Source organism: Orcinus orca, chromosome 3 (genome assembly GCF_937001465.1).
Source record: "Orcinus orca chromosome 3, mOrcOrc1.1, whole genome shotgun sequence".
NCBI classification, from domain to species: Eukaryota; Metazoa; Chordata; class Mammalia; order Artiodactyla; family Delphinidae; genus Orcinus; species Orcinus orca.
In genome coordinates this window covers 21,034,228-21,059,364 of record NC_064561.1, presented here as the reverse complement: position 1 = coordinate 21,059,364, position 25,137 = coordinate 21,034,228, and the positions used below count along the sequence as shown (strand labels likewise).

Genomic DNA, 25,137 nt, shown 5'->3' with positions numbered 1-25,137 from the left:
AAGCATTTACCCAGGTACTCAAGGAAAAAAATGTACTTGTCTTGTAATTTCCATAGGGGTACTTACTTTCACATCTTCCCTTCACTTTGCAATTGCAAACATGGCAGGGGAAATATTATCTTACTGGTCTTTGAGTTCCCCTTAGCTATCTGCAAGTCCTTAAACAGCCTTTGTGGCTTAACCAAAATTCTCTTCCATCTTCATTCCGCTAACAGATATTGGTCTAAGCATGTACTTATACTAAAAAATGCATGACCACGTTGTCTCTACACATCTATAATTTTATGTTAACACTATCATTATGTAAGCTATACTTTAATTGTAATTATAACAGATTTTATGTCAACACACATCCATTTCTAGTGTTCATCTGGTGTTCAAGGGGAGAGCAGCATGTCGTAAATTTTATCAAAATATAACATCTGAAGAATAGAACAGAGGGTAATTGTGTAATTCTGTATTCACTCTAATTAAGTTCAGTGGAGTTGGCATAATAGAATTAAGATGAAAGAAAAAGACATCGAGGTACCATGGCTCCCTCTCCTAACACACCCTTTTTGTATCCGAGAGCAGAGACTCAGCACCTTTCTGTACAGAAATGGAGACAGGAAGAGGCCAGAGGATGAATGACAGGCACGAATGAGGTGGAACTTTGAAGAGCAACATGGAAATGAAATACTTCTTTTGTATTTGGTAAGTGGGGAAAATGTACCAGCGTGTATGCCTACTGGGACCACGTTTTCCAGAACAGTTAAGCCCAGTGTCAACTATGCTGTCCCACCTTCCTCGTAAGTAGGAACATCCTGTTACTTGAATCTTTGCTTCCTGTTTCTTGATAGCTGGTTGAGAAGATTATCACAGGAACTGCATCTTGTTAGCAAACACACTGTTTTGAAATGATTGACACTCACTGAAGAGTGGCAACTCCAAGCTTGCTCTCTCTTGATCTTGGACTATTTAAGTCTGGAGTGCAGGAGTGGGTTATGGGGAAAGACCATTGGAATTCTTATGTCTTCAGCATAATGGTTATAGCATAATGGTTAGGAGTGTAGGTGCTGGTTCAAATCTCTGCTTTCCACTTGCTAACCATATGAGCTTGGGCAATTTACCTGATTACCTGAACCTCAATACTCCTGCCTATAAAATGATGTTAATAATATTTCATCCTCATAGACTTGTTTTCAATGTTAAAATGAAGTCACTTACACCAAGCACTTAATACAATGCCTAGAGCATAGTAAAGTCTATTATTATTACTATTACTACTACTAATACTATTATTACTATTACTGTCACGATGCCAGGTGCTATTTTTCCTATGCCTTATTCCATTATCTTCTGCCCTGTCCCCCCATTTCTGTCTTGTTTCTGTACAAGGGTAGGTTTGTCATAGAGCATTTTCTTTCCCTAGTGTCTGACTCTTAGTCATCAAGGTGACTGGTCCACGACCCGGCATTCATTGCTGCTCGTTGAAGCAACCCATTTTGAGAAGGGGAGTTGGATATTGATGCCAAGTTGGGTCAAGGAGAGAGAATTTTCTCTCTTCTGCACTCAGAGAGCTAAGTGAAATATTCAGGCCTCAGAAGGAGAATCAGGCAAAGGGCAACATGCTTAATTTCATACCTTAGTGATTAAGAACAAGTCAGACAGGCTGGATTTGAACTCATTTCCGTCATGTACTGACAACGGGATCTTAGGTGCTTTTGTAACCCGTCTGAGGCTCAGTCAACATCTGAAAGAGGCGAATAACATTATCAGGACCTGGCATATAGCCTCGTTGTAATAAGTGAGTAAATCCTTTTAAAACGTTCAGCACGTTGTTTGGCATATAAACACTTAATAAAATTTAACTTCTTTGACTACTACTGCTGCTAATATTATTAAGTAGCTGAGCAGATCCGAGGCCCATTTTTTTCTTAGATTGCACATAATCATTTGGACAACCAGCTCACATTGATCAACCGTTGCTTATATATAAACCCCCATGAACCCAAAGGTGCTTTAACTGTCTCCCAGTCAGAGCCTGTTCTGGGGGCAGAAGCAACACCGGCACTACCCCCATCATCTTTGCCTTTATTGTCACTACACTCGCCTGCCGTACTGAGCACTTTCTGTTTGCCAGGCACCAAATTTAGCCCTGCGTATGCACTATATCATGTAGTTCTCACACTCAGGTGGGAGACATTATCATCGTCCCCAATTTTCCGATAAAGACGCCGAGGTGTTGGAAAGGTAAGAAACTTGACCCACAGCAAGAGATGGAGCCGGAGTATTCAAACCCTTCTCTCTGACCTCAAGAACCCTTAAATGTTAGCATACTACTACATCCTGGTAAGAAAATCTGCTTCCAGCCACTCTGGTGAGAGTAGAAATGATTCTCAGTCCCCACATTCCTCTATTGCCCATGCCACCCTAGCCTCAGGACTAGGTGGGAAAGGAAGTGATCTCTTCAAAGAGCAGCCAAAGGGAACCTACTCCCTTCTGCCTTTTCGTAATCAACTAACCAATATTTTATTTCCTTCTTAAGAGTCCCCACGTGTTCCTTTTGGTACTTAGCTTGGCCTTTTAGAATTCTGACATTCTGTACATGACTCATCCACTGTATTTCATGTTAATTTATTGAGGTCAAGTATAGGGTCTTACTCATCCTGAAGTCCAGTTATCCCCTGTCACATCTAACTCTGTTCTTTTCTTCTTATAGGACATCTGCAGATATTTATTTGAATTTTGTTGAATTGTTCTCATCAATAGTACATTAAAAGTTATACAGAAAGTGATTTCTTATAAGGAAAACCATCTAAATAGATTTCTAGCTCTTTGCTTTTTATAGCACTATTGTAGAGATTATAGATCTCCAGGTAATATTTTTTAGATTGAGTTCTTCATATCATCTTATTTTTACATATCATGATAAATCTGAATTTTCTCTATCAAAGCTCTGAGACTTCACTGGCTTGTAACTTAGCTTGTTGATATGTGTTGTTGACTTTTCCATTTACAATGATGTTTGATCCTGGTAAGGATGGGGCTGGGTGGGAAGGTACATCTTAGGGCCATCAATTGGTTTTGTAGAGAACTAACAGAAAGATCTAAAGTCTCATCATATTTCTGCAGAACTCATGAATCATTTTATTATAATTCCATTCATTCAGGGAGTATAAAACCATTTTCAAATTGTTATTCCTAATTTGTTCATCTTCTCTTCCTTAGTCTTAGTGAGAAGAGAGCAGGCTGAATGGAAGACAGTCATTATGACCACTGGGGCCACTAAGGTAGGCATCAGTCCCAGAGTTTTGTTTTCATCTCTCCGCTATTAATATTGGCTAATGTCTTGAGTGCTTACTTGGTGCAAATTACTTAGCCGACCATGGCAAATGGGTTGTGTCATTTCATCCCCTGATAGTCATACAATTAATGTATGTATTATTATCATATCCCATAATGCATACATGGAACAGAGCCTCAGAAGTAGTTATTTGCTCACCAAAATATGGTAGATGTGGAATTTGGACTCAGGTCTGATAGACTCCTAAATCACTCCTAGTGATTTTTACCACTAAATTAAAGTTGTATACCTCTGGAGAGTAGATAGTTTCTAAAATTTCCTCAGCTCTAACGTTTTATAATTAAATTTTTGTCTGATGGCAAGCTTAACAGTTAAGATGGGTAGGAAGGAATGCCAGCCTGTTGAATGGAATTTCCCTGAAATAAGCCTGTTTTATGACACGCGTTCACTGATTCATTCACTCAGCATGTATTGAATGTTTGCTTTGTGCAAAGGCATTTTAGGCATCACAGTGGAGTGAGCGCCCCTTCCATAGACTCTCCTGCAGCATTCAGAGAAGTCTTGGACTGGTTTGCCTGTTATGGAATGGGGCTTGGTGATAGAAGCCTGGTTTGTCCTCCACTGATAAAACTAAGACATACTCATATGAGTTTAGAGGCATCTTGAAGCCGTGGGATAGTAACACACATGAATCTTACCATTTTTGCCTGGGATTAATGATACAGAGGCTTTGGATTTGGGTATGGAAAACGGGTGCAATTATGGGCGTGTTGGTTCTACATATATACAGACATCACGTGTCATCAGCCTGCAGCTACCTGCCATTCCTCACTACTCCTTTTCACAAACCAAACAAGTACCTTCTTATCTCTCCTGTGGATAAGCTCTTGACAGTGGCACTAGGGCCTCCCTCAATAAGTACATCATTGGCTAAACCAGTGGTTTCTCAGATATGCTCATTGAACAACCCTTAAGGTGGATTGACATTCCACTGCCTAGAATAGAATATGGTGTTCTTTAGAAATCGGGGGGAAAAAATAGGCCACCAGGTGTACTTTCTTTAATTTAAATTTTTTATATATATATATATATGAACAATTGTTATATATGTGTATGTATACTTGTTCATATATATGAATGATTTAAAATTGAAGAGATATATATATATATACACACACATATATATATGTATATTTAAATTTTGGCTTCTGTTAGCAAGTAGTAAATTAAATTATTAGCAGATCCATACTGCAGGGAAATAACCAATCAGATTTCATTCAATAGCTTGCTTTTTTGTAGATTTATGGTTGTGATTTTATATCTGCAGGTATGTTTGCTGAAGAAAATATTTCTGCCACTTTATACAAAATTAAATTCATTTAATACCAATGCGGCATGTCTCAAATGTCTTAATACAGTTTTAATCTTTAATCGCATCAGAAGTATGAAATTAGAAACATACCCCAAAATCATTTGAAGATATAATTACTTTCATTTCCCTTATACTTTTGAGACTTTTGAAAAATAAGTATTTAGTTGTACTTATCTGTTTCTGTCTCTCTAAGGATAGCAAACACTGAAACACAATTCTTTTTAAAAGTCAGTATTAAAAATATATTGTCCAAGATGATCAAAACTAAGGAAGTGGCAAAGAAATTCAAAAATTTAAACTTTCAAAGGGTGCTTTTTTTGTGAATGTGTAGTACTTGTTCTTCTGAAGGAATTAATCTTTTTAAAAATTTAATTAACTTATTTTTTATTGAAGTATACTTGGTTTACAGCGTTGTGTTAATTACTGCTGTACAGCAAAGTGACTCTGTTATACATATGTGTATACATTCCTTTTCATATTCTTTTCCATTATGGTTTATGACAGGATATTGAATATAGTTCCCTGTGCTATAGTAGGACCTTGTTGTTTAGCCAATCTATATATACCAGTTTGCATCTGCTAATCCCAAACTCCCAGTTCATCCCTCTCCCACCTGCTTCCCCCTTGGCAGCCACCAGTCTATTCTCTATGTCTCTGATTCTGTTTCTGTTTCATAGATAGGTTCATTTGTGTCATATTTTAGAGTCCACATATAAGTGGTATCATGGTATTTGTCTTTCTCTTTCTGACATACTTTGCTTAGTATGATAATCTCTAGTTGCATCCATGTTGCTGCTGCAAATGGCATTATTTCATTCGTTTTTTATGGCTGAGTAGTATTTCATTGTATATATGTACCCCATCGTCTTTATCCATTCATCTGTTGATGGACATTTAGGTTGTTTCCATGTCTTGGCTATTGTGAATGTTGCTGCTGTGAAGATCAGGGTGAATGTGTCTTTTTGAATTATAGTTTGGTCTGGATATACGCCCAGGAGTGGGATTGCTGGATCATATGGTAGGTCTATTTTTAGTTTTCTGAGGAACCTCCATACTGTTTTCCACAGTGGCGGCACCAACTTACATTCCCACCAACAGTGTTGTAGGAGGGTTCCCTTTTCTCCACACCCTCTCCAGCATATGTTATTTGTAGACTTTTTAATGATGGCCATTCTGACTGGTGTGAGGTGGTACCTCATGGTAGTTTTGATTTGCATTTCTTTAATAATTGGCAGTGTTGAGCCTCTTTTCATGTGCCTATTGGCCATCTGTATTTCTTCTTTGGAGAAATGTCTCTTTAAGTCTTCTGCCTATTTTTTTGATTGGGTTGTTTGCTTTTATTGTCATCAAGTTGTATGAGCTGTTTGTATATTTTGGAAATTAAGCCCTTGCTGGTCGCATCATTTGCAAATATTTTCTCCCATTCTGTAGGTTGTCTTTTCATTTTGTTTATGGTTTCCTTTGCTGTGCAAAAGCGTGTAAGTTTGATTCGGTCCCCTTTGTTTATTTTCATTTTTATTTCTATTGTCTTGGGAGACTGACCTAAGAAAACATTGGTATGATTTATGTCAGAGAATATTTTGCCTGTGTTCTCTTCTAGAAGTTTTATGGTGTCATGTCTTATGTTTAAGTCTTTAAGACATTTTGCGTTTATTTTCGTGTATGGTGAAAGGATGTTTTCTAACTTCACTGGTTTATATAAGGCTGTCCAACTTTACCAACACCACTTGCGGAAGAGACTGTCTCTTTCCCATTATATATTCTTGCCTCCTTTGTCAAAGATTAATTGTCAAAGATTAACTGAGGTGTGTGGGTTTATTTCTGGGCTCTGTATTCTGTTCCATTGATCCATATGTCTGTTTTTGTGCCAATACCACGCTGTTTTGATTACTGTGACTTTGGAGTACTGTCTGAGTCTGGGGTGGCTATGCCTCCAACGTTGTTCTTTTTCTTCAGGATTGCTTTGGCAATTCTGGGTCTTTTATGGTTATGAATTTTAGGATTATTTATTCTAATTGCGTGAAAAATGTCATGGATAATTTGATAGGGATCGCATTAAATCTGTAGATTGCTTTGGGTAGTATGAGCATTTTAACAATATTAATTCCTCCAACCCAAGAACATGAGATGTCTTTCCATTTCTTTGAATCATCTTCACTTTCCTTTATTAACGTCTTACAGTTCTCAGCGTATAAGTCTTTTGCCTTCTTGGTAAGGTTTATTCCTAAGTATTTTATTTTGAGGGTTGTGATTTTAAAAGGCATTGTTTTTTTACATTCCCTTTCCAATATTTCATTGTTGGTATAAAGAAATGCAACCAATTTCTGTATGTTAATCTTGTGTTCTGCTACCTTGCTGAATTCGTTTATCAGTTGTAGTAGTTTTCATGTAGAGTCTTTAGGGTTTTCTCTATATAGTATCATATCATTTGCATCTAATGACAATTTTACCTCTTCCTGAAGGAATTAATCTTGAAGTTCTACTAAGACTTTTGGGACATCTGTTTTAATGAGCCACTACTTCCTGCCTGAGATTGCACTATGCACCAGAGATTCTAGAATTAGCATAATAAAACTAATAATGCAAACAACAGCAACAAATCTTCACAAACCTTCCTTGCAAGGAAGTAAAGTCCACTGGAAACACAGACAAGTGAAACACACATTCAAAATGGCAGTGATTCTCAAACATTTATGTGCTGAGAAATCATGACAAGCATGATAACCAGGGCAATTACTAGACCCCTTCTCCAGCTGGTCAGGTGTAAGGTCCTGTAACTCTATTTTTGGTGAATGCCTCCAGGAGAGTCTGAGACAGATGTTCTCAGTTGTCGTCAACCTTTAGTGTGCATCAGATTTGCCTGAGAGTATTGTTAAAACACAGATTGCTGGGCTCCAGTGCCAGAGTTCTAACCAGTTCCCAGGTGTGGCTGATATTGCTGGCCCAGGGACCACATTTTGAGAACCACCTTTCAAAACTCTGCAGTATGCGGTTGTGTGTGTTGTGAATGCAGTATGCGGTTGTGTGTGTTGTGAATGAGACGGGCCCAGAGAACCAAAGGAGGGCAAAGGGACTCTGCCCTAAATTAGCCAAAGGTAACAATAGCAGCTACAATTGATTGACCCAAGAAAAAATTATAAGAACTTTACCTGCGTTTGCTCATTTAATCCTTTCAGTAAGGAACGTAGTGCTACTTAGTGTTCCTCTTTTACAGGGGTGTCCAGAGAAGGTAACTACTTTGCCCACGTCCTAAACTGGTAAGTAGCAGGTTAAGAATTCAAGTCTAGGAAGTCTGATTCCAGAGCCCACACCTCTACTCTTTCTGCATGTAGAGAGGAGTAAAGGGTTGTCAGTGAAGCCTTCCTGGGGGCCCTGGCCTCTGAGTGTAGATAGAAGGATGAGTGGACATAAAGATCATTATTTGTGTGTGGTGGGGGTAGGGGAGGAAGTATGAGGGCTTCCAGAAGAGCCTGCCCTCCCCATACATCTGCTATAAGCAAGTCTGATGATCAGGAGTCCGGAACATGAGTATGACTATGGGATACTGAGAAGGGTTCTAGAACCCTGAGGTTAGAGTTCTGGATCAGTTAGTAGGTAACAGAAAGTGAATGAGTGATTTACCTTACTTTCCACGGGTAGCAGGAAGTTTGGAGATAGTCCCTCTAGCGTTAGTCCAGCTGCTGAAGGGCATCACCAGGGGACTGGGTTGCTTCGCTCTTCCAGCTTCCACATCTCTAGCACGTCCACATAGCTTCAAAGTGACCCCAGAATCTCCAATAGTGTTCCAACAATTGGGGCAGGAAGAAAGAAAAGGAAAAAAAAAAGAAATTAAGTAAGAAAAAAAGGCAGTGTCTAACTCAGAGAGCAAATTTTTTACCACAGATGGTCAGCAGACTTGCACTTAGATCTCATCAGCTCGGATTTTAAACTGGCCACCTTAGCCTTAAGGATAATGGGGTCTCCTAAAGCAGGGCTCTGATAGTAAGGAATAAGGAGAGAGTGGTACTGATTAGCAGTGCCTGCTGTCCCAAACAAATATTATCCCCAAACTATTTTTTTTATCCTATATTTTACTTTAAAGAATGGAGGGGAAACATTATGTATCTGTAAATAGCCTTTTAGAAAGGGTACAATTATATAGTTATACAACCCCCTGGAGGGCTCCTTTCTTCTAAAATCTCTTTAAAAAACTGTTCAAGGTTAAGGACATTTTTATCTTAATTTAGTCACTTGCAGTCGATTATCTTGGAATGACATCCTCTCTCTGCAGATGTTCTGTCAGGCTTTAGAAGATTCTAGAAGTGGACAGAGAAGTGTTATGGTACATGTATTTGCAATATGCACGTCTTTGAAATGAAATCCATTTAGGGACCAAAAGGCATTTCATGTCTTTGCTATACATTTTCACATATTTGCCTTTCCAGAATTCCTTTGAGCAAATCTGTTAGATGTAACCCATCCGTTTCTCCCATCTGAATTCTTTATTACTAAACATTCTTCAGTATGCTCTCACTCCCCTCTGTCAAAGGCGTTTCTCTGGGTCCTCACCCTTCTCATCTCATATGTGAATGCGTATCTTAAACTGAAGCAACAGTCTGCTATGACTTCTCCATAACTTGAAGAACCCGTCTTTGTGGGAAAAAAAGTAGACTTACTAACTTAAAAGGTAAAATGCGTGCAATGTTTCTGAGAATTAAAAACTAAGGTAAAAACATAAGCAAGGGAAAAAACTTACAGTGGATCCTTTTCAAAGACTTTATTTTACAGAGAAGGCAACTGAGGTTTAAAGAAAAAATGCGTTAAACACTAAATAATATACCTTAAACCTCAGTGGAGCAACACATGGACGGTTCATTTCTCACTCACTCAGGAGTGTAGTATGGACTTTGGTGGTCTGAGGGTCAGTTTTCTGCTCAGTTATTCAGGGACCCACCACCTTCATCAAGTGGCTCTACGTTTGTCCTAAAAAGGAAAGGAGAGAGGAAGCTGCAAGCTACAATTATCAACTCATTATCCTTCAGACATAAACTCTTCAGGTCACCTCTGGTCACATTCTTTGGGATAGAACCATACCCAGATGCAAGCGGAGATGGAGAATGTTGTTCCTATCTTGGTCCTAGTGATGCCTCTACAGGCTGGAGGAGCTAATTAAAGTGTAGTCAACAGCTCGTTGTTTCTGCCACAATGAGTGATTAGCTTAAGGCTGTGGATTAATTATGTGTGTGTGTCACATATACATATAATACACACAAACATATATATGTGTGTGTATATATCCATTTTTTAGCATGAGTTGACACATGGGGCTTCTGCCGTATCAAAAGAGTACAAACTGCCTCTTGTTGCTTTTTCTTAATTGAAGTTGACTACTACTATCTATTTCCCTTCATTTTGCTACCCCCCCCACCTTTCAGTATTATATGATAATTCTGAAAGAAATAATTTCAAAGTTTCCAGTGCTTTTAAAGGTAATAGAATACTCAGACCTTAACAATTTTCCTATGTGAAACTTTTGCCAGACTAAAATAGTTAACTTAACGAAGAGTAAATTTAGATTGATACAAAAGAGAAAATAAGCTGATTTTTTTTTTTTTACACAAATACCCTGAGCCAGGGTGGAAAATAAATGGAAAACTGGAGGAATTTAGATCCTTTTGTTGTAAATTTAAATATTTTTAATTGTAAAAATAATACAGGCTCATTGCAGAAACTCCAAAATTGAAAGGATTTAAAGAAAAAAGGAAAAATAACTCAAAATCCCATTTCTGATAAATCATCTCTGTAACATTTTTGAGGGTATCTTTTGAAACTTTTTTGTGACGGGGTGCATATAAATACAATGCAAGTATAAAATACCTTTAATTATTATATCAAACTACAAAACAGTTCTATAACATTTTTATTTAGTAATATAAGTATGATTACTCATCACCTAATACAAATCTGCAGCATCATTTTTAATGGTTGAACAGCATTCTATTATTTATTTAACCAGTCCCTACTGTTCAACATTTAGATTATTCCTGTTTTGCTTTGCTAAACAATGAGACAAGCATCCTTGTTCATATGTCTTTGAGCATTTGTTTACTTCCTTAGAATGGACTTCTAGAACTTGAATGGCTGGTTGTCAGTTCTGGTACATACTGACATATTGTCTTCCAGAAAGGTTACCGTGCTTTTTATTTCTACCAAGAATTTAACATCCAATGTGGTTTCTTACACACACTCATCAGTACCAGTATTATCAATATCAATACCAGTATTATCAAGTTTTTTAAAACTTTGTCATTCTAGTCAGTAAAATATGACACCTGAATTATTTTATTTGTATTTCTTTGATTAATAATAGCAAGGTTGAACATATTTTCATATCTTTATTGGCTGTTAATACTTTTTAGTTTGTGACTTTATGACATCCAGTTTTCATCGATGTATAACAACCTTTTATATATCAATGTGTTTATTTTGTTGTTTGTTGTAAATGCAATTTTTTTCTCTTCATTTATTAATTTTTATTTTGTGTGTGTTGAACTTCTTTAATACTGTCAAGTCTATTCAAAAACCCTTTAATGAACACAACAAATGTGGAAAATCAGTCATTCTCCTGCATTTTGTAATCAATGTATTTCCTTTTGGGCAGTATGGAAATGTAAGTTCTTATTTCATCTTATGGTTGGAAAGAATCTATTCCCTCGGAAAGGGATTATAGTCTCCATGATGCAGTAATGGGAGATTTTATAGGGTAGGCAGGGTCTACAGAAGAAAAAACCCTAAATCACACTCCATTGGTGGTTGCCTTATTTATAAAAATGGCATTTGAGGTTGTGTGACTGCCATCAGGTAAGCAAAATTAATTTTTAGCATGAAGTACTCCTATCAGCAAGAACAGCCTAGGATAGGCTAGCAGTAAGAAGTGAGGGGTTATGGGATTGGGGCATAGCCTCTGTTTCCTCCAATGCAGCTGGAAATTTAAACTCTGGGGCTCCTGCTTGATCCAATCAGCCCAGCTAGTATGTGTTGCCAGGTAGGGTGAATAGACTCAGAAGTACAAGAGCTCATCCTTGGTCCCCTCTGGAAATGAGCAGAGAATACTGTGTCAAGCAGAGGTGATCAGTCCATGGTCTGGAGACTTGGATCTCCTCACATAGTCCTTAAAGTCAGGGTGAGACAAAATGCCAATACAAATTATATTGATGACAGTATCAATGAGGTGACATTGAGTCCTTTGACCCAACGTGTGTCTGCAGTGTGCCATCCATTAGTAAATGGGCAAAGCCATTTGACAGATCTATCTGATACAATGAATGAATCTGACACTCACAGTTTGAAAAACTGAAACTGTATCCATTTGTCAAGAACAGTGACTACTTGTTCTGCTTTATTCCCCCCGGTAGAACTAGGTAACATTGCAGGCAGGCAGTAAGACGTTCCGGCATTTCACCCTGGAGTAGCCCCAAAACTGAAGAAGCTGTCTTATCAGTAGTTAGCTCCTTGTCACCAAGAATATTAAAGTAGATTTGTATGATTAGCAAAGTAAAGAGACTGTAGTGCCTACCACTACTGTATTCACTAAGGCACCCAAGTTATTCTAAAGAAATCCTAATAATACATTAGGACCGTTTTGAATATTTTTATTTGATTATCCATAATCTTCTAGTTATAACATCCATCACCATTTTGACCACTGAAACTTGGCCTTCTTTTCTTACAGCCTAGCCCTGTGGTCTTGGGCTAATCACTAACCTGCTTAGATACAATTTTCTTCTCTATGAAATAGAAACAATATTATATGCTATGAAGGACTGCAGGAAGATGAGCTGTAATGTTTATCAAGTGCCTGGTAAGTAGCCTGGCCCATAATAAATACTTGGCTAATTGTAGATGTTAGTTTCATTTTTAGTTTTATTTCCAAACATTGCTCTTTACTTTTGGAACTCTAAAATTTGTTTTGAGAGTGGAGGACTTGTTGTTTGGATTCCTCCAACACTCTCTGTATATTCTGTACTTCTATCCCTAGATCATTTATATTAATGGAATAAATGATCTTTGGTCTGGTGATTCCAAGGTGACGAGGAGCTAAGTGGAGGTTCAGTATACACCTGGAAGTATGGATTTTCATGCCCAGTGCAAATGTGGGAAAGGCATTATTCCCACATTATAAAGGGGGTAAAGACCTCCAACTTGAGGAGACTCTGGGTTGAGAGATGAGAGATTTACAGGTACTGTGTTTATCGTACAGGGTACCACAGGGGCTTTTATGTTCTGTGGCAAGAATTTGCACCTTATACCCTTGTAGTTAGAAGTAAAGCATACCACATAACTAATATCTACTAAGCATTAGAGTTAGAATAAATACCATTTATTTAACGTTTCTTTTGTGTTAAGCATTTTACAGTTACAACATATGGATGGATACTATATTGTAATGGTTAAGAGTGTAGTTTTTTGAGCTGGATAATCCTGGATTGGAATCTCTTCTTTATTACCTCTCTTTTTTTTCTGTTTTATTGAGGTATAATTGACAAAATTGTAAGATAGTCAAAGAGTATATCATGATGATTTGATATACATATGCGTTGTAAAAGGATCCTTCCCATCACGTTAATTAATACATCTAACAGCTCATGACACCTTTTTCCTTTTTTTCTTTTTTTGGTGAGAACACTTAAGTTCTATTCTCTCAGAAAATGTTAGTTATACAATACAGTATTATTGACTGTAGTAACTATGTTATACAGTAGATCCTCAGACCTTATTCATCCTGCAGCTGAAAGTTTGTACCCTTTTACCAGTCTTCCCCTCTTTTCCCCACCCACACCCCAGCCCCTGGCAACCAGTTTTCTACTCTGTTTCTATGAGTGTGGCTTTTTTTCTTTTTAGATTCCATATATAAATGATATAATTCGTATTTATCCTGTCTGGCTTATTTCATCAGCATAATGCACTCCTGTTTCATCTATATTGTCACAAATGAAAGGATCTCCTTCATTTTTTTAAGGCTGAATAATATTCCATTACCTCTTAAATGAGTGACTTTTGGTACATTGTTTACACTTTCTAAGCCTCAGGGTTTCTTTTCTTCTGTAAAAAAAAAAAAAAATATATATATATATATATATATATACACACACTAACAGGTTATTTTCTGATATGTGGAATGTTTGTTGAATCAACAAATAATTAGTTGAGATCATAAATGTGACACTTAGCACTGTATTAACATTTATTAATACTCTCCCTGTTAATTTCTACAATAAATTGTATAATAAGTAACAATAATAATAGGACTAGTAGTAGTTTTAGCAAATGCATAGGATGTGCCAGGCATCATATACTGTACTACCCTCCTTCATGTGTACCACAAGTTACATGTGGATATCATCTTCCACGTTGTTTCCTTTAAAGAAAATTGAAGCTCAGCAAGATTGAGTAGCTTGCTCCAGATGTGAACTCAGGTCTGAATCACTCCACATATAGGTTCTTAATGACTCCATGTCTTTAATTCCACATCTGCATTTGTTTGTTGTTGTTGTTTTTAACTTTCCAAGCATCTGATCTGAAATTCCTTTCTCTGGGGAATTTTCCACTTTGTGGGTCTTGGTGAGAAACAGAGCCTTCCTCTCGTTATACAAGCTGAACATGTCAGATACACTGTTTATTCACATGCTCAGTCTCCCTTACAGATGGAAAACAGTCGGGCGATCTCGGGTTGGCCAACTGCACCCCTCTCTTGGATTTTGAATGACAAATAAATGATGTAAAGAAGCAAGGCCAGCAGTGCTGGGTCAACCTCCTGTTTCCTGTTCCTGCTTGGTAGCAAGGCCAGCTAGGACTTATAACATCACTTCGGCCTGATCCTATAATTGCAATAGCATAGCCTTGGCTTACGGTTGTTTAGTCTGCTTGTAGTTACTGAGACCTAACCATAAACTTCCAAAAGTTTCTTTTTCTGCTCAAATTAGCCGTATCCGGTTCCTGATGATTACAAATAAGACCTTTCCTGATATACAATGGTGACCTACTTATCCAGGCAGATGTAACATCGTCCTGGCAGGGACAGAGGGCAGGCAAGTTCCTTGAACAGCTGAACAAGAAGAAAAAGACCTAAGAAGGAAGAATTGAAGCCAGTTCTGCTTGTGTTATACTTCTACCAGCAGCTGCCTCTGTTTCACAGAGCACATGCTAAGGACCATGTCCCTTCCCCTGTAACAGACGAGCAAAGTAGACCCAGGCCTTCCAACCCAGAGACCAGCTGAGCTGTACCGTGGACAATCTAGGATGTGAAAGACTTCACTCAATGTCTTTGTCACTTGACACATTGTTCCTCTCTTTGGGAAGTAGCTTCTTTGTGTGACAAGAATATGCTAAACCAACACTTAAGTGGACAGAGGTGAAAGATGCCAAAATTAGCTACAGAAAAAAAGGCGTAAAGACTTGTATTTTCTGTTATTTGAAGGTGTTAAGACCCCACATAGAATATGAGTCCTTTAAAGGAAAGTTGTGAATGGCCCAGGGAATGTTGAATTTCCATGTGGCAATATGTCCTTGATCGGTCATGATGATGATGATGGTAGCATCAGTAGCATTTATCAGTGTTTCCTGGGTGAGAGGCACTTTATCCTAATGACCTTTTATCCCCATGACGACCCTGTGAAGTAGGAGATACTGTTTCAGCATCTTCAGGGTTTTTCTTTTTTCTTTTTTTTTTTATCAGGAATTTACCCTAGATCACAGTTGGGTGGTAGAACGACCAGAACTGTACACTAGCCTTTCCTGAATTCCCAGGGTGTGATCTTAGCAGTTGTATTGCCTGATGCAGAGCCATGTAAATGTTGCCAAAGCAATGAAACGTGTACCTATTTCTAACAGATTCTAACTCAGAAGCTCTGGGGTTAAGTGCAGAGCAGTTGAGTGTGATTGTCTTTACAGACAGTAGATAACTTAAGAGAAGTTGTTTAAAAGTATATTTGCATATTGCACTACACTGTCATATCTGTGATCGGTTAGCTATTGAGTCACTAACACAAATCCCAATCCCATCTCTAATCTCATTCATCTCTTATATGATATTTGACCTAATTGAGGCAGTTTTTTTTTTGTTCTTTCTCACAAACACACATCGAACATCCAAAACATGCTTACCATTTGTGAGCATATTCTCTTAGTTATTTAGGAGTTGAGTAAGAGTGAGAGAGAAGGGCTTCCCTGGTGGCACAGTGGTTGAGTGTTCTGCCGGCCGATGCAGGGGACGAGGGTTCGTGCCCCGGTCCTGGAAGATCCCACATGCCGTGGAGCGGCTGGGCCCGTGAGCCATGGCCGCTGAGTATGCGTGTCTGGAGCCTGTGCTCTGCAACGGGAGAGGCCACAACAGTGAGAGGCCCGCGTACCGCAAAAAAAAAAAAAAAGACAAAAAAAAAAGAGTGAGAGAGAAAAACACACATAAATATGAAATACGGTCATCATTTTTTTAATATCCTTTATGTTGTTAATCCCTCTTAGCATTTACTGCCATTCACTCATTTGTAGTATTTGCGGTATAGCAGTTTATTCACACAGCATTTTTACATATGGCTTATCATTTGTATTCTATTTTAATAACACTAATAATTATAGACTATTGACAAACTCATCAGACCCTGCATGTTCATTTCAAAATCTTGAAAATAAGGTGGAAAATGAGGTGTAAAGTGGAAAATCTATGTGTACATTTTCATTGGTGGAATGAGGAGCTACCTGAATATCACTCCTTTAGCTTTTCCTTCAAAAGGTGCACTTTTTCCTCCATGCATAGGAGTCAGTTCCATTAGGTAAACAGTAGTCTTGAGGGCAAACCTCAGAAGTAGAAACAGGAGAACTTTTCAGTTATGGTAAAATCAAACATAGTTTTCTTCAGTAGTGAAAAAAAAATTCTTCATGAGAAGTTCAAGCACCGTGAGTTCCATGGTGAAAAACTTTCCGCTTATAGATGCAACTTCCCCCAGAATTCTGAGAAATGTCGGTAGTAGAGAGGGGTGTTGCATACACCTGTTTCATTTCCCTCTGACTTTTCCTTCTCCTTTCTCTATTGACATTAAAATCTATAGTGAAAGCACATAGTAAGCAGTCTAGGACAATTGATATGACATTTGATCTAAATCTCCAAAGTCTGTTTTAGATGCGGATGCTATGAGCGTCACAGGAGGGGAAAAAATCTAGAATTATTCTTATGTGATCAATGTACTAAAATAACAAGAGCAAATCTTATTTCTAGCTAACAACATAGCATTCCTTATGTGATGCCATATTATGGCAGAAAAGAAATATATGCGTCTATTTTCTTCTATATTAAAACTGCTAAGGAGTGGGGACCAATGAACTAAATCAATTGTTTTGGGTTCAAGTTGTAGTTTTTAGTAGCCATCCTTCTTAGCAAGTTTTCAGAAGCAAATGTAGTTTGTTTACTATCACCACTAAATGTGCAATTGTGTAGATTTGTGGAAAAAAGTATTATCAAATATATATACTTTAAGATGATTTGTGTAAATTTATCTATTCATATTATTATTCTCCCCAAGTAAATCAAAATATACTATATACTATGTTTTTCTTCTATAGCTTAAAAGGGGAATGTATGTTGAAACTTATTGAAATATTTATTAGGTGTCTACTAAGTGCCAGGCACTCTACTAGGCAGTAGAGATGTTGTATTAGAGGTGGAAAATGTCCTTGACCTCCAGAACTGATACTCTTGTAAGAGAAATACTGGGTCAAACTAAGTCAACAGTTTCTTTGCTACAGAGCTTTTTACGAGTCTTGTGAATTATGAGTCTCTGATAAGGAGATGTAGTGGACAACAGATCCCAAATTTATTTGAAATCTTTTCCTTCATGGACTGTCTCATAGGATTTATGATCCACTGAACACACGTTGAGAGACACTAGTATTCTGCAGTGGTTAGTTAATTGTTTTCTATTAAACAACTATATACTGAATCCATGATATTATTCTGGATGTTTTGGAGGATACAATGATGTACATGGCCACTGTGATGATAAGGGGGTCCAGTTTAGTTAAGAAGAGAAACCACAGGAGTTATAACTTAATGTAACAAGGAAATACAGACACATATACATATATTTATATGTAAATTACTATTTATATAGTATACAATGTCTTCTGAAGAAGATAGAGTTGTTTGTAACTTGGGATCTCACAGGAGGTTTCACAGAGAAGGTAGACCCTGAGCTGGGCAGAATTTCAGTAAGTTAATTTGGTTCTGACCATACGATAAAATCAGGTATTTGCACTGGTCAATCTGACCTTGATGGAACAGCATTCCATTTGCAGGGAATGGTGTGATCAAACATGCAGTGGTGGAGATGGCCAGATTGTAATATTCCAGTACCTGGAAAGTGTTGGAACATCTGCTTTCTCCACGGTCTAGAAAAGTGAATCTCAAGTGAAATGCACGTATAATGGAGGCCAGTGCTCTTTGCTTTGTGCACTGCTTTGATTCTACAGCATGCAACAATGTAGTGATCTGTTTCAGATTGTCATTATTCGAGAGGGTTCTTAGTAACAGGAGTGGAAAAGGAAGACCTCTCTTCCTGTGTTTCTGCCCTATGCTCTTAAGCCAGAAAAGGTACCAACATCACTGACCTGACCTTGTCTCAGGTATCTATCAGGATCTACTAGAATCATTCTAGTGAAAGGTAACTAGACGTCCAAAAGACTCAAAAGATACACTATAACCTTTGTATACTTTACCTGGTGAAACAAAAATGTCACCTGAGTGGTCCCCTTCCCTAGAAATACCAGTATGTTCTTCCAGTGCATGGCAGAACTTTGCAGGTAAAACTGGGATAAAGGTGAAGAACAGTCTTAAAATTCTAGTCCTTGAACAGCACCTAACACACAACAGGTTTTCAATAATCTTAGCAACAGTATTCACAAATAATGACCATCAGCGTAACTGCTCTTTTGTGCCAAAATATATTACCATATTACTTTTTTTCCTGCAGCTTTACAACTTGGGTTCTATTATTGTTTCCATTTTACAGATTAGGAAAGTGAGGCTCAGAGATGCTAAGTCACTTGGGCAAGGTCACAGAGCTTGTAGGAGATAAACCTGTACCCTTACTGTTGGATCCTCCAAACCAGACCATAATTTAAGTCCTTCAAAATATACCTCAGAACATTTGAGTAAATTAATGAATAAATCCTCCTAGTCAGACTGACCAGATCATTATATTAGGTTCAGCTATAAGTGGAGGAAAGTCATAATCATAGTTGGACAGTTAATACAGTAATTTACTTGATTTGAATTTTCTAAATGACGTTTAGCTGCTAATTTCATGATGATAACCATCGAATAAAAACAGGTATATTTTGATGTTTGGAATAAGATCTCATATTGAGTAAAATACATATTGATTCCTAGACCTATATGATGTGAGTAACAGATGACATTGAGATGCTATCTAGAAGTACTCCTGTGCAGTTCATCATGTCAACCCAGCTAATAATTTTAGAATCTTCAGAGTGAATAATATATGCAGCCATAAAGCATATTTCTAATCAATGCAAATAATATTTTTCCTATGCTAAACCCAGAGTGAAGTTATAACACGCATCATAAGATTAATGGGCCATTTTTTCTTCATCACTTTGCTAAATTACTTAGTCTGGAAACCATTCAGAAGGTTGCGAATTGGAGCTGAGCAGTAGTAGTGAGACTGTGCCTCTGATGATGAAACTATTTCCACCCCGACCCCTACTGCTCCCTTCTTGGGAAAGAAGGCAACATTTCTCCTAGAAAAAGTCACAGGTTCATAAGCTGGCTTGTATAATACGTTTGGAGGAATAGTGTGTCTTTTAAGCAGAGCCTATCTCGGCATATAAAATAATTTTTACCTACCATTTAATGAAATTAACACTCACTTTGAGGCTAGGTCTTTTGCCATTTGACTCCTGGATCACGTCTATGGATATATTTTTTTCTTGAGACGAAGTGTGAACCCAATATAGTATCCATCCTTCAGTCTATCTAGCTGAGGTACATCATCTGAAGCACAAGCTCCGTGAGGCCAGGCACTTTATCTGCTCTATCAGTGTAGCCCTGATGCCTAGTGTCTAGCTTTTGGAGATTCTTAATAAACATTTGTACTGAATAAGGTATGTATATGGTGAGCAAAAGTTGGCTTCCCATTTTCCAGTCAAGGGTATCCCACTCATGTTCTGTGAACACTGGATAGCAGAATCTTACTATGTTATTTTTCTTTTCCCTTTGCAAGTTTCCTGAAAGGGCATTCCTGTCCTTAGAATGTCCATCTCCTCCCATCTTCCTGGAGAATAACTCTTCTTTCTTAAATACTTAGCCCCATTATTGACTCTTTAAGATTGAATGTATTACCTCCTTACAAACAGGAAAATGCAGTGCTTTTTTTTTTTTTCGACAATTTATCACCAGAAAATTATTCTAACACCTGAAATTCTGGACCTAAAATGCTTGGACTAGTGGTTCTCAAAGTCTGGTACCCAGACCAGCACATCAGCTGCACGTAGGAATTTTTAGAAGTGAAAGTCTTGGGCCCTGCTCCAGACCTACAGACTCGGACACTCTGGGGGTGGGGCCCACTGCCTGTTTCAGCAAGCTCTCTTGGTGATGCTGATGCATACTCAAGTTTGAGAGCCACTGCTTAGACCTAGAACTTAAGGTTTAGGCTTTGGACAGATCTGAGTCCTAAACACTACTGAGACACTGGGGTGACCATGAGCAAGTTACTTCTGGGAACCTCTTAGCATCTGTGTGCCTTGCTTAGCTAATAGTGATTTTAATTAATTAGAATAATGCACATGGTGTACTCAAGAGAGTAACCAAAGCATACTTTATGTTCCATAAATTCTAGCTGTTTACAATTATCATCAGTCAGAGCTTACTGACACATCCTGAAGACATTCTTCTAATAAGTGTAATAATGTGGTTTGTAAAATTAACAGCTTAGAAGAGCATATTACAAAGTTCATCAGACAGGGTCTCAGCAGGAAATCAGGGGTACATCAATAAGGATAAATTGAGCCCAATGTAGAGAATCAAGAGATAGTGTAGTGCCCTGGGTTCAGTAAAAGTGTGGCTACCTTTATAGGAGATGAAAGAGAAAGGAAGCCTTGCTGGAGAGAGAGTCCTCCCCAAAGATGCTGTGATGCCCCACGGAGAAGCACTATACGTTAGTTGGGGGATGCAATTTGGCAAGAATTAATACCCTAACTTCACTCCCCTCCTTCATTCCCTACAGTCTTCTATTGGTACTCTTCATTGGTGAGCCAAACAGAAGCTAGAGCAAGGACACTTACTAAGATAGGCCATGCAAGCCATCCATATAGAGTTGGGTGGAGAAAGGATGTGGAAGGGCAAAGAGGACATATTTCCCGCAGGTGGTGAGCGAGCTGTAAAATCACTCGCCCTTCTAACATCATTGCCATTGCAGGAGCACGGAGGAGCAAGTGGTTAGTTCTGACTTGGCAGATCCAGGCGACTGCAGGACAGAACTGGTATATGAGTTGGGCTTTAAAGGTAGATTTGAATTTTAATGGAGAGTATGGAGTAAGAAATGGTGAAGAACCAAGGGAAAGGGAGATTCATTGCAAATGGAGAAAAGAAAAGTGGCATAAAGACAAGAAAAGTCAAGACTTACGGAAGAGATAGCAAATACTCTGCGTGTGACTGGAGCAGAGAATGGGCAGACGAAGGCTGGAAGTTAAGATGAAGTCATCCTTGAATAACATTAAAGTTTCCTCCTTTAACCTCAATTTCCACCTTCTACTCCCTTCATTAACATTGGAAAATTAAAAGTGAATTTGACTGGGCTGGTGACAATGGCAGTATGAAGCAAAGAGAGGAGAATAAGAGTAAAAAATTTAGTAGTACCTTGGTGAAGCTGGGTAAATGATGGGTGGTGGTGTCACGTCAAAGCATGGGCAAGTGATTGTGACAAATATAGGCTTATTTCTTGACTATATGACTTCAGTTAAGGTACTTAAGCCCTCTAGGCTGCAGTCTCCCAACCTGTAAATTGGGGATAAAACCTCGCTTCCTCCAAGGTTTCTGTGAGGATCTAATGAGCAATGGAAGTGAGAGTTGAGTCCAGTAATCAGTTTTTAATACATATAAACTAATGTGAGGATAAGGGTAAGAATACTTGCTATCATTTATTGAATACTTATTATGTGTCCAATATTGTGCTAGTCTATTTACATATCTTTTCTCACTTAGCTTTCTTTTCTCTTATCTGCCTTTCTATAGGCAAGAGATAACTGATGGCTCAGTTATGAGGAAACGCAGTTGTGAGGAAAATGTCAGAGGGAAAATGTACCAGAAGGTTAATTCCTAATGGATCTGTCAGCCTTAAACAGAGCATGTCTGTGCTAAACTGTGTAAAATATCTGTGCTAAAACTACTCAATTGGACAAGTTTTGATAAAGTATTAACTTAATGAATAGGCATAAACAGCTTGGAGCTTTTTGGAGGGTATGTGGTAATATTAGTATTGGTGTGATGACTTTTGAAAGTTCTATGGCATATAGAAGTCAAAAAGAAGACCCGGAAAGGGGGAAAACTCTTTCTGAAAGTTATTGGGGAAGTCTGGCTAGTAAGACTCCAAAAGGGAGAATCAGTAAGAGGCCAGGTTATTCATAGGCCTTCTAAGAATGTGTCCATGAGAAATATTTACAATGATTGGATGCCGGAATAAAGGAGAACACTGGCTCCATAAATGGTAACTTATTTTACACAAACAGGCTAATGATAAAAATAATGAAAATCTGATGGATTTTTGAGAGTTTCATTGACCAAACTGAGACAAAAGTGCATAACAGCTAGATGCTCATAGTTTTAATCAGTTCAGTTTGGAGTCAAGCAAAGATAGCACCTGAAATGGTAAGGGACGTTTATGCAAGGTCACAAAGATTTTTGGTGGTGCATTTGGGATATAAACCCATTTCCATAAGAATTCCTTCAGAGGTCAAATGTTTGCTTGTCAAAAGTAGCATGAACTTACTTCCAGGAAAAGTTCTTAAGAAAAAATAATTTGAGTAATGAAGAACACTGATGTAACAGTTAATTTAAGAACCCAGAAATAGAGGTAAAGAGTAAAGCAATTATGGGTTAAGAGTCTGCATAAATTCCCCTGGAAGGGGGATATGGTCAGAGATGGCAGTTTGAAAACAGTGAGTCACCAAAAGTAAAAGTTTAAATTACAAGCTGTTTTGGGGGTCTTCAAGAGAGATTTTATAGATTGAACAACAACAGCAGCAAGGATAAGGTATAACGCTGTCATGTAGACTGCAGCCTGAAAAGAAAGCATTGCAGAAAAGCCGCATCATCCTGAATTTATATTTCCGTGCATTTGAACAGATTGGAGAGCAGTAAAGTTGCTTTAAGAGCCTGTGATTTAAGTCAGCCAGCTTGTGAATAATACGAGATATTTCTGCATTTACATTAACTTATGTCCATAAATAACGAACTTTAACAATGAACAAAATCCGTAATCCTGATAATGCTAAGAAAACTGGAAAGATACCTTTACCTTGAAAAGACAGGATAAAGAAGACAGCATAGAAATTTAGGGAGATTGCAGTTTTGGAAAAATTATATTAACATTTATTAGCTGCTACAGCTTTGAAATGTGATGATTTAAAGAAAGAAGTAGACTGTTGATTTCTAAAAGGTAATGTGTTGGCTGAAAGAGAAGAGAATCTTGTTGAGACCTAAAGTGTTCTTTTAAGGATATATTTCAATGTCATTTCAAAAAATAAACACATTTCCCATAACAAAACAGTGAGGTTAATGGAATAATGCAGGTGAAAGCTTTTTGGCCCGAAGGAGTTCCATCCTTTGGAACAAAGTTTTATTGTTGAACACACCATGACCCAGGCCTGTGAGTGCCAGCACAGTGGCTGTTTTTACAAGATCTGGTACAATATTCACAGTAGTTCTGGCCTTAGCACTAGGCAAGGATCATTCTTTTTGTATCTTCCTGATTGCTTCCTCTACAGAAATGGGATAATCCCTCCTCTTCTAAACTGGAAAGTAGTTTCTTCCCTCAATAAAACTAGTTTCTTCTCCAGGTTGAGCTTTTCCAACTCTTAGAGGTCTAAAATGAATGGTATGAAACATACTATATTTGCATCTATTTTTATTTAAGAGTTATCTAAGGAGATTTATCTAATTAAATAGGAATTTCCTAAGAGATGCCAAAATAAACAACCAACAAGTTTTCTTTAAAGATCATATATATTATATAACAAGATCCACCTAAGAGTTAAAATATAAGTAGGTATATAATTTAACTATTTGAAGATAATTTTTCTTCTTACCACTGAAGCAATAAGCAGGTAGTAGTACAATTTGGGGAAAACAATATTTCTGGCTTTTGTTTGTTTTAATTTGTGATATTCATGAGATCTTTTGTGAAGCCTTTTGGGTATATAGTAAAATTCATGGGTTTTTAACTTTGTATTGACTCGTATTTTTGTAGGTTTAAAATTTTTCTTCTGGCTTTAATTTATACTATCTCCATTTACTTTTTCATTTAGAAATAATGTATTTTTCTCAGGATTGCAATCTCAGTGCAGTCCTCTACTTTTCTATTTGTTGGACGTTCTCTTAGACGTCTACATTTTTGTCTAGTTCGTACATTTCTAGATTTTTATACAATTGATAAGAACTCTTTTAATCTTATGAATTCTTTATATTTTCTCTTTGGAGACAAGATTTATAGGGATTTCCTTGGGCTTAAACTAGAAAGAAAAATGAATTTGCATATGAAATGTTGAAGGCTTTGTTACAAAGTGGGTTAACATTATATGTATGTTTGAAATAAACTACTTCAGCCAGAGCATCTAGCTGTTAACCTCCAGATTAATATCTATCATAAAATATGTGCATGCTTCCAACACATGGCATTGCCTCCTATTACTGCATGTCCAGGAGAAATTGTTTTGTCTTGTAGCAAAAGGCATTAGCTCTTTGCACTTTTTTTTTTTTTTTTTTTTACTGACAGCTATCCAAAAATCAAGCTGAACCCTTGTATGTGAGGACAGAAAAGGACAATTTTTAGACAGGTCTAATATCCAGTTGTACCTTTCAGTCACTTAGAGAGAAGGCTTAGACCCCTGAAGCCCAAAGTCACAGGTTTTTTAGGATTATGGTGGTATATACCTCCAGTTTATAGGAAAAAAATGCGTTGTAGAAAATCCAAGTTAAATTAGGACTAATATCCAAGTTAAATCTAGAACTAAAGTTTTACTGCCCCAAATACATGTAAACTCTAGGTTACTGCTCTGTTGTCTATTTCATCAGTTGCAGAATATTCAAGTTAGTCTTTCAGTGCTAACAAGAACATAAAAATGCATTATGTCTAAAAGCAGAACATGATTGCCAAGCCAGATCTGCTCATTACCTGAGAGTTTGGGGGGCCACCCAAGCGGCATCTACTTGTTT

The 25,137-nt window shown here is 37.6% G+C and overlaps 1 protein-coding gene and 1 pseudogene across 1 annotated transcript in view; one reads left to right on the top strand and one right to left on the bottom strand.

The window, feature by feature from the left end:
• LOC125963845 (UDP-N-acetylglucosamine--peptide N-acetylglucosaminyltransferase 110 kDa subunit-like) overlaps positions 1-25,137 on the bottom strand; it is a 200,595-nt pseudogene that overhangs the window by 106,429 nt on the left and 69,029 nt on the right.
• Positions 1-25,137, top strand: part of LOC125963892 (metabotropic glutamate receptor 7-like) — a 40,337-nt gene that overhangs the window by 11,496 nt on the left and 3,704 nt on the right. Inside the window, exons 3-6 of the mRNA XM_049707519.1 lie at positions 574-788; positions 3,211-3,272; positions 7,873-7,915; positions 12,370-12,498. The gene's annotated coding sequence lies outside the window, so the exon portion shown is untranslated. The remainder of the gene's footprint in view (positions 1-573; positions 789-3,210; positions 3,273-7,872; positions 7,916-12,369; positions 12,499-25,137) is intronic.